The sequence below is a fragment of the Bombina bombina genome, chromosome 9 (genome assembly GCF_027579735.1).
Source record: "Bombina bombina isolate aBomBom1 chromosome 9, aBomBom1.pri, whole genome shotgun sequence".
Lineage (NCBI taxonomy): Eukaryota > Metazoa > Chordata > Amphibia > Anura > Bombinatoridae > Bombina > Bombina bombina.
This window is the reverse complement of record NC_069507.1, coordinates 122,187,328-122,203,959: the sequence shown is the minus strand read 5'-3', so window position 1 is coordinate 122,203,959 and position 16,632 is coordinate 122,187,328. Positions and strand designations below refer to the sequence as shown.

Here is a 16,632-nt window from a genome sequence, read left to right as displayed (position 1 = left end):
CCAAGAAAGGAACTCTTGTCGACGGAGACAGGGAACTTTTTTCTATGTTCACCTTCCATCCGTGAGATCTGAGAAAGGCCAGAACAATGTCTGTGTGAGCCTTTGCCTTTGAAAGAGACGACGCTTGTATCAGAATGTCGTCCAAGTAAGGTGCCACTGCAATGCCCCTTGGTCTTAGAACCGCTAGAAGGGACCCGAGTACCTTTGTGAAAATCCTTGGAGCAGTGGCTAGCCCGAATGGGAGAGCCACAAACTGGTAATGTTTGTCCAGAAAGGCGAACCTTAGGAACTGATGATGATCTTTGTGGATAGGAATATGTAGATACGCATCCTTTAAATCCACGGTAGTCATAAATTGACCCTCCTGGATTGTAGGCAAAATTGTTTGAATAGTTTCCATTTTGAACGATGGCACTCTGAGAAATTTGTTTAGAATCTTTAAATCCAGAATTGGTCTGAAGGTTCCCTCTTTTTTGGGAACTACAAACAGATTTGAGTAAAACCCCAGTCCTTGTTCCACAGTTGGAACTGGGTGTATCACTCCCATTTTTAACAGGTCTTCTACACAATGTAAGAATGCCTGTCTCTTTATTTGGTTTGAAGATAAGTGAGACATGTGGAACCTTCCCCTTGGGGGTAGTTCCTTGAATTCCAGAAGATAACCCTGAGAAACTATTTCTAGTGCCCAGGGATCCTGAACATCTCTTGCCCAAGCCTGAGCGAAGAGAGAGAGTCTGCCCCCTACTAAATCCGGTCCCGGATCGGGGGGCTACTCCTTCATGCTGTTTTGGTAGCAGCAGCAGGCTTCTTGGCCTGCTTACCCTTGTTCCAGCCTTGCATCGGTTTCCAAGCTGGTTTGGTTTGCGAAGTATTACCCTCTTGTCTAGAGGCTGCAGAGTTGGAGGCCGGTCCGTTCCTGAAATTGCGAAAGGAACGAAAAAGACTTATTCTTGGCCTTGAAAGGCCTATCTTGTGGGAGGGCATGGCCCTTACCCCCAGTGATGTCTGAGATAATCTCTTTCAATTCTGGCCCGAAAAGGGTTTTACCCTTGAAAGGGATATTAAGCAATTTTGTCTTGGAAGATACATCCGCTGACCAAGACTTTAGCCAGAGCGCTCTGCGCGCCACAATTGCAAACCCTGAATTTTTCGCCGCTAATCTAGCCAACTGCAAAGCAGCATCTAAAATAAAGGAATTAGCTAACTTAAGTGCGTGAATTCTGTCCATAACCTCCTCATACGGAGTCTCTCTACTGAGCGACTTTTCTAGTTCCTCGAACCAGAACCACGCTGCTGTAGTGACAGGAATAATGCACGAAATAGGTTGCAGGAGGTAACCTTGCTGTACAAAAATCTTTTTAAGCAAACCCTCCAATTTTTTATCCATAGGATCTTTGAAAGCACAATTATCCTCGATAGGAATAGTAGTGCGCTTGGCTAGTGTAGAAACTGCCCCCTCGACCTTAGGGACTGTCTGCCATAAGTCCTTTCTGGGGTCGACCATAGGAAATAATTTCTTAAATATAGGAGGGGGAACAAAAGGTATGCCGGGCTTCTCCCATTCCTTATTCACTATGTCCGCCACCCGCTTGGGTATAGGAAAAGTAGTCCCTTCATCTGATGAATCATCTTGGGCAACTTTACTATCTGTGGCAGTACTGTCCTTACTTTGTTTGGACGCTATGGCACAATTATCACACAATTTTTAAGGGGCAGACACATTGGCTTCCATACATACAGAACATAGTTTATCTGAAGGCACAGACATGTTAAACAGGCTTAAACTTGTCAATAAAATACAAAAACCGTTTTAAAACAAAACCGTTACTGTCTCTTTAAATTTTAAACAGGGCACACTTTTTTACTGAATATGTGAAAAACTATGAAGGAATTGTTCAATTTTCACCACAGTGTCTTAAAGCATTCAAAGCATTGCACCCCAAATTTCAGACTTTTAACCCTTAAAATGACGAAACCGGAGCCGTTTACAGTTTTAAGCCCTCTACAGTCCCAACTACAGCCTTTGCTGCGAATTTACCAAATCCAGGGGGGTATACGATACCAAATGAAGCCTTTCAGGAACCTTTTCAACTATTTCCAGACCCACACACATGCAGCTGCATGTCCTGCTCTCAAAAGTAACTGCGCAGTAATGGCGCGAAAATGAGGCTCTGCCTACTACATAGAAGGCCCTTCCTGACTGGGAAGGTGTCTAAACCAGTGCCTGACGTTAAAAAAAACGTTCCCCAAAGTTATAAAGTGTGAATTTCAACATCCAGCTGTATAAAATGCCCAAATAAAGCAAAACGATTTAGCCCATAAAAGTGTCTACCAGTTTTATAGCCCATATTAAGCCCTTTATTCTGTTTGAGACTAAGAAAATGGCTTACCGGTCCCCATGATGGGGAAAATGACAGCCTTCCAGCATTACACAGTCTTGTTAGAAATATGGCTAGTCATACCTTAAGCAGAAAAGTCTGCCAACTGTTTCCCCCAACTGAAGTTATCTCATCTCAACAGTCCTATGTGGAAACAGCAAACGATTTTAGTTACTGCTGCTAAAATCATATTCCTCTCACAAACAGAACTCTTCATCTTTTTCTGTTTCAGAGTAAATAGTACATACCAGCACTATTTTAAAATAACAAACTCTTGATAGTAGAATAAAAAACTACAACTAATCACCACATACTCTTCACCATCTCCGAGAAGAGAATGACTGGGGTGGGCGGAGCCTAGGAGGGACTATATGGACAGCTTTTGCTGTGCTCTTTGCCATTTCCTGTTGGGGAAGAGAATATTCCCACACGTTATGGATGACGCCGTGGACCGGACACACCAATGTTGGAGAAATAACCATTAACCACACTTATTGAAAGTAACAACGAAATTGGACAGAAAAATAACTTAATAAAAAACTTAATAACTTAATAAAAAAAGCAATATAAATAAAAATCTGTTAGATCTGTTTCTGTTATATATATGACTGAATAAATAATAATATATTGTTGATAATTTAATATCAATATACATTCTTCATACAGTTCTATGTAACAGAATCAGATTTAAAGTGACAGTCAACACCAGAATTTTTGTTGTTTTAAAAGATGGATAATCCCTTAATTACATATTCCCCAGTTTTGCATAACCAACACAGTTATAATTATACAAGTTTTACCTCTGTAATTACCTCGTTTATAAGCCTCAGCAGACTGCCCCCTTATTTCATTTCTTTTGACAGACTTGCATTTTTTGACAGACTTGCCACTCAGAGCTATACATTTATACATTTACATGTAGACATGGTAAATTCATGTGCATGAGCTCAATGTTATCTATAAGAAACACATGAACTAATGCCCTCTAGTGGTGAAAAACTATCAAAATGCATTTAGATTAGAGGCGGCCTTCAAGGTCTAAGAAATTAGCATATGAACCTCCTAGGATTAGCTTTCAACTAAGGATACCAACAGAACAAAGCAAAATCGGTGATAAAAGTAAATTGGAAAGTTGTTTAAAATGACATGCTCTATTTGAATCATGAAAGTTTTTTTGGACTTGACTGTCCCTTAAAGAGTTTTTTTTGTTTACCAGTTATCCAAACTAAAGGGACATGAAACCCAATCTTTTTCTTCCATGATTTAGAAAGAGCATACAATTATAAACAACTTTCTAATTTATTTCTATTATCTAATTTGCTTCATTCTCTTGATATTCTTTTCTGAAAAGCATATCTAGATATGCTTAGTAGCTGCTGATTGGTAGCTGCAAATATATGCCTCCTGTGATTGGCTCACCATGTGCATTGCTATTTCTTAATTAAAGGATATCTAAAGAATGAAGCAAATATGATAATAGAAGTAAATTGGAATGTTGTTTAAAATTGTATTCTCTACCTTAATCATGAAATAATTTTTTGGGGTATAGTGTCCCTTTAAGTATAGTCCTAGAAATCTTTTATCTATGCAAAACAGTAAGGGCTAGATAGATTACATTTGATTGGTAAGCTTTACCAATGCTCTGTCTGATTATTGAAATTTGTTAAAATCAAAACTTGCAGGAAATTGTTTACACCAGTGGTTCTCAACCAAAGTGACCTCAAGGCCCGGTAAATTTTAGCTAGACATGTCCAGGGCCCGGTTGATATATAGATATATATATAACAGTAGGCAGGCTGATCAGTATATAACAGTAGGCAGGCTGATCAGCCAGGCAAATAGGACCTGGGCCGAGGGACAGGCAAGTAGGGGGGCCCACAAATGGCATCTCCACGGATCCTGGTGCATTCCTTAAGCTGGAGTTTTCAGTTGCCCTATCGGTAACTATGCAAAAAAGTGTGGGTTTAGTAGGGACCCTGGCGGGGGTCTGTTGCTGTGAGGGCCATGGAGTGTGGGGTCTGGCCCTGGAGGTTGGGTGCCCTTTCTATGGACCTTAATGTTGGAGGTCCTGGCTCTGGAGGTTGGGGCGCCTGTTGGGGGCAGGGCAGGGAGGCTACCATGTTCATTTGCATAAAATTGAATACATTTTGGTCAGTGTGAGACAGTGTTCCTGTGGCCTTGATTCGTATCAGTCTGCCCCTGGTGTGCAGTGGGGTAAGAGTGTACAGTGGGGGCATGACAGGTCGGGGCCCACCAGCAGTGCTTTCACGGCCCGGTACTGGGCCACGGCCCGGCTGTTGAGAAACCAGGGTTTACACTGCAGTAACAGTATTTATTGGCAGATCAGGACTACTGGTGGCACGAAAGTAGGCTTGTTCAATGTAGAAATGAATATCCCTTTTAAAAAGTTATTATTTTGGGCCTTTTTTATATGAACAAAACATTATAAATTAATATGCTTATTTTAAATTAAAGGGATACTGAACCCAAAATGTTTCTTTTGAGATACAGAGAGCATGCAAAATTAAGCAACTTTCTAATTTACTCCTTTTATCAATGTTTCTTCATTCTCTTGCTATCTTTATTTGAAAAAGACGGCATCTAAGCTATTTTTGGTTCAGTACTCTGAACAGCACTTTTTTTATTGGTGGATGAATTTATCCACCAATCAGCAAGGACAACACAGGTTGTTCACCAAAAATGGGCTGGCATCTAAACTTACATTCTTGCATATTAAATAAAGATACCAAGAGAATGAAGAACATTAGAAAGTTGCTTAAAATGTTATGCTCTATCTGAATCACAAAATAAAAAAAATTGTGTACAGTGTCCCTTTAATATTATTATTTATTAAAATGTCATTAATGCTCATCTTTAATTACATTCATAAAAATTATTTTGAGTGTGTCATGTTTATAGGGAGTCAGACCTCTCCTTGCAATAAACATGACTAAGTAATCATCAGCTCCTCCTGGAGTTCTTGTGCCATTTTACAATTAAAAAACAGAATGTTTACCTGATAAATTACTTTCTCCAACGGTGTGTCCGGTCCACGGCGTCATCCTTACTTGTGGGATATTCTCTTCCCCAACAGGAAATGGCAAAGAGCCCAGCAAAGCTGGTCACATGATCCCTCCTAGGCTCCGCCTTCCCCAGTCATTCGACCGACGTAAAGGAGGAATATTTGCATAGGAGAAATCATATGATACCGTGGTGACTGTAGTTAAAGAAAATAAATTATCAGACCTGATTAAAAAACCAGGGCGGGCCGTGGGCCGGCCACACCGTTGGAGAAAGTAATTTATCAGGTAAACATAAATTCTGTTTTCTCCAACATAGGTGTGTCCGGTCCACGGCGTCATCCTTACTTGTGGGAACCAATACCAAAGCTTTAGGACACGGATGAAGGGAGGGAGCAAATCAGGTCACCTAGATGGAAGGCACCACGGCTTGCAAAACCTTTCTCCCAAAAATAGCCTCAGAAGAAGCAAAAGTATCAAATTTGTAAAATTTAGTAAAAGTGTGCAGTGAAGACCAAGTCGCTGCCTTACATATCTGATCAACAGAAGCCTCGTTCTTGAAGGCCCATGTGGAAGCCACGGCCCTAGTGGAATGAGCTGTGATTCTTTCAGGAGGCTGCCGTCCGGCAGTCTCGTAAGCCAATCTGATGATGCTTTTAAGCCAAAAAGAGAGAGAGGTAGAAGTTGCTTTTTGACCTCTCCTTTTACCAGAACAAACAACAAACAAGGAAGATGTTTGTCTAAAATCCTTTGTAGCATCTAAATAGAATTTTAGAGCACGAACTACATCCAAATTGTGCAACAAACGTTCCTTCTTTGAAACTGGATTCGGACACAAAGAAGGCACGACTATCTCCTGGTTAATGTTTTTGTTAGAAACAACTTTCGGAAGAAAACCAGGTTTAGTACGCAAAACCACCTTATCTGCATGGAACACCAGATAAGGAGGAGAACACTGCAGAGCAGATAACTCTGAAACTCTTCTAGCAGAAGAAATTGCAACCAAAAACAAAACTTTCCAAGATAATAACTTAATATCAACGGAATGTAAGGGTTCAAACGGAACCCCCTGAAGAACTGAAAGAACTAAATTGAGACTCCAAGGAGGAGTCAAAGGTTTGTAAACAGGCTTGATTCTAACCAGAGCCTGAACAAAGGCTTGAACATCTGGCAGCTGCCAGCTTTTTGTGAAGTAACACAGACAAAGCAGAAATCTGTCCCTTCAAAGAACTTGCAGATAATCCTTTCTCCAAACCTTCTTGAAGAAAGGATAGAATCTTAGGAATTTTTATCTTGTCCCAAGGGAATCCTTTAGATTCACACCAACAGATATATTTTTTCCATATTTTATGGTAGATTTTTCTAGTTACAGGCTTTCTGGCCTGAACAAGAGTATCAATGACAGAATCTGAGAACCCTCGCTTTGATAAAATCAAGCGTTCAATCTCCAAGCAGTCAGTTGGAGTGAGACCAGATTCGGATGTTCGAACGGACCTGAACAAGAAGGTCCCGTCTCAAAGGTAGCTTCCATGGTGGAGCCGATGACATATTCACCAGGTCTGCATACCAAGTCCTGCGTGGCCACGCAGGAGCTATCAAGATCACCGATGCCCTCTCCTGATTGATCCTGGCTACCAGCCTGGGGATGAGAGGAAACGGTGGGAACACATAAGCTAGTTTGAAGGTCCAAGGTGCTACTAGTGCATCTACTAGAGTCGCCTTGGGATCCCTGGATCTGGACCCGTAGCAAGGAACCTTGAAGTTCTGACGAGAGGCCATCAGATCCATGTCTGGAATGCCCCACAACTGAGTAATTTGGGCAAAGATTTCCGGATGGAGTTCCCACTCCCCCGGATGAAATGTCTGACGACTCAGAAAATCCGCTTCCCAATTTTCCACTCCTGGGATGTGGATTGCAGACAAGTGGCAGGAGTGAGTCTCCGCCCATTGAATGATTTTGGTCACTTCTTCCATCGCCAGGGAACTCCTTGTTCCCCCCTGATAGTTGATGTACGCAACAGTCATGTTGTCCGATTGAAACCGTATGAATTTGGCCTTTGCTAGCTGAGGCCAAGCCTTGAGAGCATTGAATATCGCTCTCAGTTCCAGAATATTTATCGGGAGAAGAGATTCTTCCCGAGACCAAAGACCCTGAGCTTTCAGGAGTCCCCAGACCGCGCCCCAGCCCACCAGACTGGCGTCGGTCGTGACAATGACCCACTCTGGTCTGCGGAAGCTCATCCCCTGTGACAGGTTGTCCAGGGACAGCCACCAATGGAGTGAATCTCTGGTCCTCTGATCTACTTGTATCGTCGGAGACAAGTCTGTATAATCCCCATTCCACTGACTGAGCATGCACAGTTGTAATGGTCTCAGATGAATTCGCGCAAAAGGAACTATGTCCATTGCCGCGACCATCAAACCTATTACTTCCATGCACTGCGCTATGGAAGGAAGAGGAACAGAATGAAGTACTTGACAAGAGTTTATAAGTTTTGATTTTCTGGCCTCTGTCAGAAAAATCCTCATTTCTAAGGAGTCTATTATTGTTCCCAAGAAGGGAACTCTTGTTGACGGAGATAGAGAACTTTTTTCTACGTTCACTTTCCACCCGTGAGATCTGAGAAAGGCCAGGACAATGTCCGTGTGAGCCTTTGCTTGTGGAAGGGACGACGCTTGAATCAGAATGTCGTCCAAGTAAGGTACTACTGCAATGCCCCTTGGTCTTAGCACCGCTAGAAGGGACCCCAGTACCTTTGTGAAAATTCTTGGAGCAGTGGCTAATCCGAACGGAAGTGCCACAAACTGGTAATGCTTGTCCAGAAAGGCGAACCTTAGGAACCGATGATGTTCCTTGTGGATAGGAATATGTAGATACGCATCCTTTAAATCCACCGTGGTCATGAATTGACCTTCCTGGATGGAAGGAAGAATTGTTCGAATGGTTTCCATTTTGAACGATGGAACCTTGAGAAACTTGTTTAGGATCTTGAGATCTAAGATTGGTCTGAATGTTCCCTCTTTTTTGGGAACTATGAACAGATTGGAGTAGAACCCCATCCCTTGTTCTCCTAATGGAACAGGATGAATCACTCCCATTTTTAACAGGTCTTCTACACAATGTAAGAATGCCTGTTTTTTTATGTGGTCTGAAGACAATTGAGACCTGTGGAACCTCCCCCTTGGGGGAAGCCCCTTGAATTCCAGAAGATAACCTTGGGAGACTATTTCCAGCGCCCAAGGATCCAGAACATCTCTTGCCCAAGCCTGAGCGAAGAGAGAGAGTCTGCCCCCCACCAGATCCGGTCCTGGATCGGGGGCCAACATCTCATGCTGTCTTGGTAGCAGTGGCAGGTTTCTTGGCCTGCTTACCTTTGTTCCAGCCTTGCATTGGCCTCCAGGCTGGCTTGGCTTGAGAAGTATTACCCTCTTGCTTAGAGGATGTAGCACTTGGGGCTGGTCCGTTTCTGCGAAAGGGACGAAAATTTGGTTTATTTTTGGCCTTGAAAGACCTATCCTGAGGAAGGGCGTGGCCCTTGCCCCCAGTGATATCAGAAATAATCTCTTTCAAGTCAGGGCCAAACAGCGTTTTCCCCTTGAAAGGAATGTTAAGCAATTTGTTCTTGGAAGACGCATCCGCTGACCAAGATTTTAGCCAAAGCCACAATAGCAAACCCAGAATTTTTCGCCGCTAATCTAGCCAATTGCAAAGTGGCGTCTAGGGTGAAAGAGTTAGCCAATTTGAGAGCATGAATTCTGTCCAAAATCTCCTCATAAGAAGAATCTTTATTGAGCGCCTTTTCTAGTTCATCGAACCAGAAACACGCTGCTGTAGTGACAGGAACAATGCATGAAATTGGTTGTAGAAGGTAACCTTGCTGAACAAACATCTTTTTAAGCAAACCCTCTAATTTTTTATCCATAGGATCTTTGAAAGCACAACTATCTTCTATGGGTATAGTGGTGCGTTTGTTTAGAGTAGAAACCGCCCCCTCGACCTTGGGGACTGTCTGCCATAAGTCCTTTCTGGGGTCGACCATAGAAAACAATTTCTTAAATATAGGGGGAGGGACGAAAGGTATGCCGGGCCTTTCCCATTCTTTGTTTACAATGTCCGCCACCCGCTTGGGTATAGGAAAAGCTTCGGGGGGCCCCGGGACCTCTAGGAACTTGTCCATCTTACATAATTTCTCTGGAATGACCAAATTCTCACAATCATCCAGAGTAGATAACACCTCCTTAAGCAGAGCGCGGAGATGTTCCAATTTAAATTTGAATGTAATCACATCAGGTTCAGCTTGTTGAGAAATTTTCCCTGAATCTGAAATTTCTCCCTCAGACAAAACCTCCCTGGCCCCCTCAGACTGGTGTAGGGGCACTTCAGAACCAATATCATCAGCGTCCTCATGCTCTTCAGTATTTTCTAAAACAGAGCAGTCGCGCTTTCGCTGATAAGTGGGCATTTTGGCTAAAATGTTTTTGATAGAATTATCCATTACAGCCATTAATTGTTGCATAGTAAGGAGTATTGGCGCACTAGATGTACTAGGGGCCTCCTGTGTGGGCAAGACTGGCGTAGACGAAGGAGGGGATGATGCAGTACCATGCTTACTCCCCTCACTTGAGGAATCATCTTGGGCATCATTTTCTCTAAATTTTGTGTCACATAAATCACATCTATTTAAATGAGAAGGAACCTTGGCTTCCCCACATACAGAACACAGTCTATCTGATAGTTCAGACATGTTAAACAGGCATAAACTTGATAACAAAGTACAAAAAACGTTTTAAAATAAAACCGTTACTGTCACTTTAAATTTTTAACTGAACACACTTTATTACTGTAAATGTGAAAAAGTATGAAGGAATTGTTCAAAATTCACCAAAATTTCACCACAGTGTCTTAAAGCCTTAAAAGTATTGCACACCAAATTTGAAAGCTTTAACTCTTAAAATAACGGAACCGGAGCCGTTTTTATATTTAACCCCTATACAGTCCCTGGTATCTGCTTTGCTGAGACCCAACCAAGCCCAAAGGGGAATACGATACCAAATGACGCCTTCAGAAAGCTTTTTCTATGTATCTGAGCTCCTCACACATGCATCTGCATGTCATGCTTGCCAAAAACAACTGCGCAATAGAGGCGCGAAAATGAGGCTCTGCCTATGATTAGGGAAAGCCCCTAGAGAAAAAGGTGTCCAATACAGTGCCTGCCGGTTATTTTACATAATTCCCAAGAATAAAATAATTCCTCAAAGCTATGAAGTATTAAAAATGCTTATATATCAATCGTTTTAGCCCAGAAAATGTCTACCAGTCTTAAAAGCCCTTGTGAAGCCCTTTATTCTTATGTAATAAAAATGGCTTACCGGATCCCATAGGGAAAATGACAGCTTCCAGCATTACATAGTCTTGTTAGAAATGTGTCATACCTCAAGCAGCAAAAGTCTGCTCACTGTTTCCCCCAACTGAAGTTAATTCCTCTCAACAGTCCTGTGTGGAAACAGCCATCGATTTTAGTAACGGTTGCTAAAATCATTTTCCTCTTACAAACAGATATCTTCATCTCTTTTCTGTTTCAGAGTAAATAGTACATACCAGCACTATTTTAAAATAACAAACTCTTGATTGAAGAATAAAAACTACATTTAAACACCAAAAAACTCTAAGCCATCTCCGTGGAGATGTTGCCTGTACAACGGCAAAGAGAATGACTGGGGAAGGCGGAGCCTAGGAGGGATCATGTGACCAGCTTTGCTGGGCTCTTTGCCATTTCCTGTTGGGGAAGAGAATATCCCACAAGTAAGGATGACGCCGTGGACCGGACACACCTATGTTGGAGAAAACATAATTTATGTAAGAACTTACCTGATAAATTAATTTCTTTCATATTAGCAAGAGTCCATGAGCTAGTGACGTATGGGATATACATTCCTACCAGGAGGGGCAAAGTTTCCCAAACCTTAAAATGCCTATAAATACACCCCTCACCACACCCACAATTCAGTTTAATGAATAGCCAAGAAGTGGGGTGATAAGAAAGGAGCGAAAGCATCAAAAATAAGGAATTGGAATAATTGTGCTTTATACAAAAAAATCATAACCACCACAAAAAGGGTGGGCCTCATGGACTCTTGCTAATATGAAAGAAATCAATTTATCAGGTAAGTTCTTACATAAATTATGTTTTCTTTCATGTAATTAGCAAGAGTCCATGAGCTAGTGACGTATGGGATAGATACCAAAGATGTGGAACTTCCACGCAAGAGTCATTAGAGAGGGAGGGATAAAATAAAAACAGCCAATTCCGCTGAAAAATTAATCCACTACCCAAATCAAAAGTTTCAATTTTTATAATGAAAAAAACTGAAGTTATAGGCAGAAGAATCAAACTGAAACAGCTGCCTGAAGTACTATTCTACCAAAAACTGCTTCTGAGGAAGAGAAAACATCAAAATGGTAGAATTTAGTAAAAGTATGCAAAGAAGACCAAGTCATTGCTTTGCAAATCTGAACAACAGAAGCTTCATTCTTAAAAGCCCAGGAAGTAGAAACTGACCTAGTAGAATGAGCCGTAAACCTCTGAGACGGGGATTAACCCGACTCCAAACAAGCATGATGAACCAAAAAAGCTTTAACCAAAATGCCAAAGAAATGACAGAAGCCTTCTGACCTTTCCTAAAACCAGAAAAGATAACAAATAGACTAGAAGTCTTTCTGAAATCTGAGTAGCTTCAACATAATATTTCAAAGCTCTTACCACATCCAAAGAATGTAAGAACCTTTCCAAAGAATTCTTAGGATTAGGACACAAGAAAAGGACAATAATTCCTCTATTAATGTTGTTAGAATTCACAACTTAGGAAAAAAACGAAATGAAGACAGCAAAACCACCTTATCCTGATGAAAAATCAGAAAAACAGAATTTATGCTTACCTGATAAATTACTTTCTCTTGCGGTGTATCCAGTCCACGGATTCATCCTTTACTTGTGGGATATTCTCCTTTCCGTACAACAAAGATAATATTTGCACAGTGTCAGGTAAAGTTACTGTTAGAAGTCTCTGAGGCGAATGACCTTGGTGCTATTCCCAATCATATTAGTTACAATATAAGGGACCAGGGGAAGAAGGAGAAAAGTGGGAATTTGTAGCACTCACGACCACTAAATTTGTGTCCTACTGTAATGAAACAGTTAATAGGTTCAGTGTTACTAAGAGATATAAAATACGTTAACTTTATTATATTGCATTAAAAGTGATAAACATCACTTATCCCCTAGTATGGGAGATATCAATCTAATTCAATTTCAAGATAAAAATAATGTGGTACACAAAAGCGCTCAAATGGGTGTAAAGAAAGCCCTAGGGTAAAAGCCTCCCTGTATTCCTGGCCGTAGCTGGATACACGGCTTCAGGTGACAGAGGCGTACCCCCCAGCGCTTTCAAATTATACTACCGAAAAAGAGCCAAAGTTTCTTTCACAAACGCATTTCGGCCGCACGGCCTTTCTCAATGTGTCTCAGGTTAGTAAGATTAGCAAACAGAGTGTATCGGGTGGCTGCTTTAAAAGCCCATTCCTTAGTTGCATTTGTCCAATCAGATACCGCGCTCTAACCGCGCCTTCCGATCAGCCAATAGTCACAGCGGTGTTTAGCCGCTCCTTCCTAAGCTATGTGTCACATTCCTATTGGGGCGACGTCACCGATACGTCCACATGCGTACACGCCCCTTCTGTAAGCGCTGGATGTTTATTGCTGTCAAGCTCTAACTATCTATCGTAGTGTGTAATAAAGTGCTGTTGTACAGTACACTGAAGTAATCCACTCCTAATACGCCATTACACTCTGGCACTTCAATCCAACATGGTTTTTCCAACCTAAAGGATATTATGAATGTTATATTGTTAGGGTATATGCGCTTTGGAAGGAATATAGTGATTGACATAGTTAAAGTTTATTATTATATGGCATATTAAACGGATTTAGGTATATTGCTGAAGATCTGATTGGATCGCAAAATCTAGGAAACTAATACGATAGAAGATTATTACTTATTTCATAACTTCGTGATGTGCACTCACAGAATATTCCTACACAGTCAGTGTCATTCCTCCCCAATAGAGCTTATAATAGGTTCCTAAAAACACATATTTGTTCGGATATGGTCCCAAATAGGTTGGGGTTAATAGAATTGTGTAATGTTAGGATTAAAGGGACAGTCTACACCAGAATTTTTATTGTTTAAAAAGATAGATAATCCCTTTATTACCCATCCCCCAGTTTTGCATAACCAGCACTGTTATATTAATATATGTTTTACCTCTTTGATTAGCTTGTATCTAAGCCTCTGCAGTCTGCCCCCTTATCTCAGTGCTTTTGATAGACATACAGTTTAGCCAATCAGTGCAGACTCCTAAATAACTCCACGGGAGTGAGCACAATGTTATCTATATGACACATGTGAACTAGTACAGTCTAACTGTGAAAAACTTTCAAAATGCTCTGAGCTAGGAGGCGGTTTTCAACGGTTTAGAAATCAGTTTGAGCCTAGCTAGGTTTAGCTTTTCAAAAATACCACCAAGGGAACAAAGCAAATTTAATGATAAAAGTCAACTGGAAAGTTGTTTAAAATCGAATGCCCTATTTGAATCATGAAAGTTTAATTTTGACTAGACTGTCCCTTTAAATACAATCCGTCAGTTTGTGGAGCAGTGATGATTAAATCACCTCCTGCTCTGTCTCCCACAAAAAAAGACATATATATAACATACCTAAGATTCTGGGTGCACACCATTATAGGGTAATACTTGTATAGTAATAGTTTACATACCCCAAACAACAACAGTTCACCCTAAGTATCTTTCATGAGTGTTATCTTTATTGTAAAATGTGTTATTTAAATTACAAGTATACCCAAAAGTTATTATATTCATTCATGCCGAATGGTATTACTGAATTTAATCTGAAAATCCATTGGGCTTCTTTTCTAAGTAATGCATCCTCGGTATTGCCACCTCTGATGCCCGGTTTGATAGATTCCAAACCACAGCATTTAAAGCTTTGGGTTTTACCATTATGTTCATCAAGAAAGTGTCTGGCAACACGTGATCTTTTTTCCTTTCTCCACATCTCGTGCAGCTAGTCTGATGTTACTCAAATGTTCAGTCATTCTGACCCCAAGGCCTCTGGTTGTCATACCAACGTACTTCATGTCACAATGACATGATAGACAGTAGATCACAATCATACTCTTACAATTAATGTGATTTTTGATATACCACTTTTTATTGAAACGATCAACCACAAATTTTTTCTTTTGCATATAAGTACATATATTGCAATGTCCACATGATATAGATCCTTGGAATATTGGGATTTTTTTGGCATTGCGATTGAAGTGACTTGTGGTTAGACGATCCCTTAAATTATGAGCCCTCCTATAAGTAAATAGGGGTTGATCAGGAATTAGGCTCTGTAGTGTGGCATCACTTTTTAATATATTCCAATGTTTACGTATGATACTAGAGACCTCATCACTTAGTCCAGTATAGGTAGATATGAATCTTAATTGGTCAGATGACTCAACTTTTTTTGATTTCAGGAGTTCCACTCGATCTCTATTCAGTGCTCTTCTATATACCTTAGCCAGTGCTTTTTTAGTGTACCCCCTCTGCAGTAGTCTTAATTTTAATTCATCTGCAGCTTGTTTAAAGGCCTCAAAGTTAGTACAGTTACGGCGAATTCTCAAATATTCGCCATACGGTAAGCTTTTAATCGTATTAGGGTCATGGAAGCTGTCCGCTCTTAGTATGTTATTAGTTGCGGTTGGCTTCCTATATGAGCTAGTCATTAGATGATCATCCTCAATACTGATAGTGAGGTCTAAGAATTCAACCTTAAGCTTATCATAGGTGAGATATAAACCTAGGGGGTTCTGGTTCAATGTGGATATAAATTCCAATAATAAATCACTCGGTCCTTCCCATACAAAGAGAATGTCATCTATATACCTGGACCAGTGGGAGATATGAGATGTAAATCTACTCATAGAGTCATGAAACACCATGGTTTCCTCCCACCAGCCCAGGTATATGTTGGCATACGTTGGGGCACATGAAGTCCCCATGGCCGTGCCACATGTCTGTAAATAAAAACGTTCGTCAAACACAAAATAATTATGTTTGAGTACAAATTCCAACAGCTCTAACAAGAATTCCTTATTTTCATTGGACATGGAGTCATTTTGTGATAGATAATGTGAAACAGCTTTACATCCCCATGTTGTATCAATGCTGGTATAAAGAGACTCAACATCACAAGTAACAAGAATAGAATTTGCTGTTATAGGAATATTGTCGATTTTATTAAGTACATGCATCGTATCTCTAGTATATGAAGGCAGTGTTTCCACTATATACCTCAATCTGGCATCGATATATTTGCTGGCTTTCTCCGTTAAAGAACCTATGCCCGATACAATTGGTCGCCCCGGAAGGCAGACCAGATTTTTATGGATCTTGGGCAAAAGGTACAGAGTTGCCACCTTTGGTGATTTTATTTCAAGGAACTTGAATTCAGCATTATCGATAATGCCAGATGACAGGGCAGATGATATTAATTTATTATATTGTTTAAAAAAACACTCAGTTGGGTTACTAAAGATTTTTGTAGTTCTTGATATTACTTAATTGTCTTTTAGCCTCCTCAACATACATGGAGGTTGGCCATAGAACCACATTACCACCTTTGTCACTTAATTTAATTTCTATATCAGACCACTGATTAAGCTCTTTGAGGGCCTGGGTTTCCTCTGTAGTTAGATTATTGCTTTCTAACCCTTCATTCATTAATAGATCGAGAATATCTTTACAGACCAGGTCAAGAAAGGTGGCCGTATTATGTGAGATATGGCTAGGTGGTACAAATCTAGATTTAGTTTTTAATATATGTCTCCAATTGGTGTTTGTTTGAGTGGTAGCACTGATAGGTTCATCAGATTCCTCCATGAGGCTCAGTAAGTCCTCTATGGCGGACATATCCTCCCTGTCTAGTGATTCACTACTGGAATTGTTGGCAAAACATTTTTTAAGTAGCACTTTTCTAGTGAATAAGTGGACATCATTAATAACATCAAATTTATCTGGTGTGGGTGTAGGTACAAACGTTAGCCCACGTTTGAGGACCGAGATGTGCGAGTTGTTTAGTACTTTTTGAGTTAAATTAATTACATTC

At 40.6% G+C, this 16,632-nt stretch overlaps 1 protein-coding gene across 1 annotated transcript in view; it reads right to left on the bottom strand.

Annotated features, from left to right (window-relative positions):
* The window catches only part of TMX2 (thioredoxin related transmembrane protein 2), a 243,673-nt gene that overhangs the window by 136,510 nt on the left and 90,531 nt on the right, over positions 1 to 16,632 (bottom strand). The window lies entirely within an intron of this gene.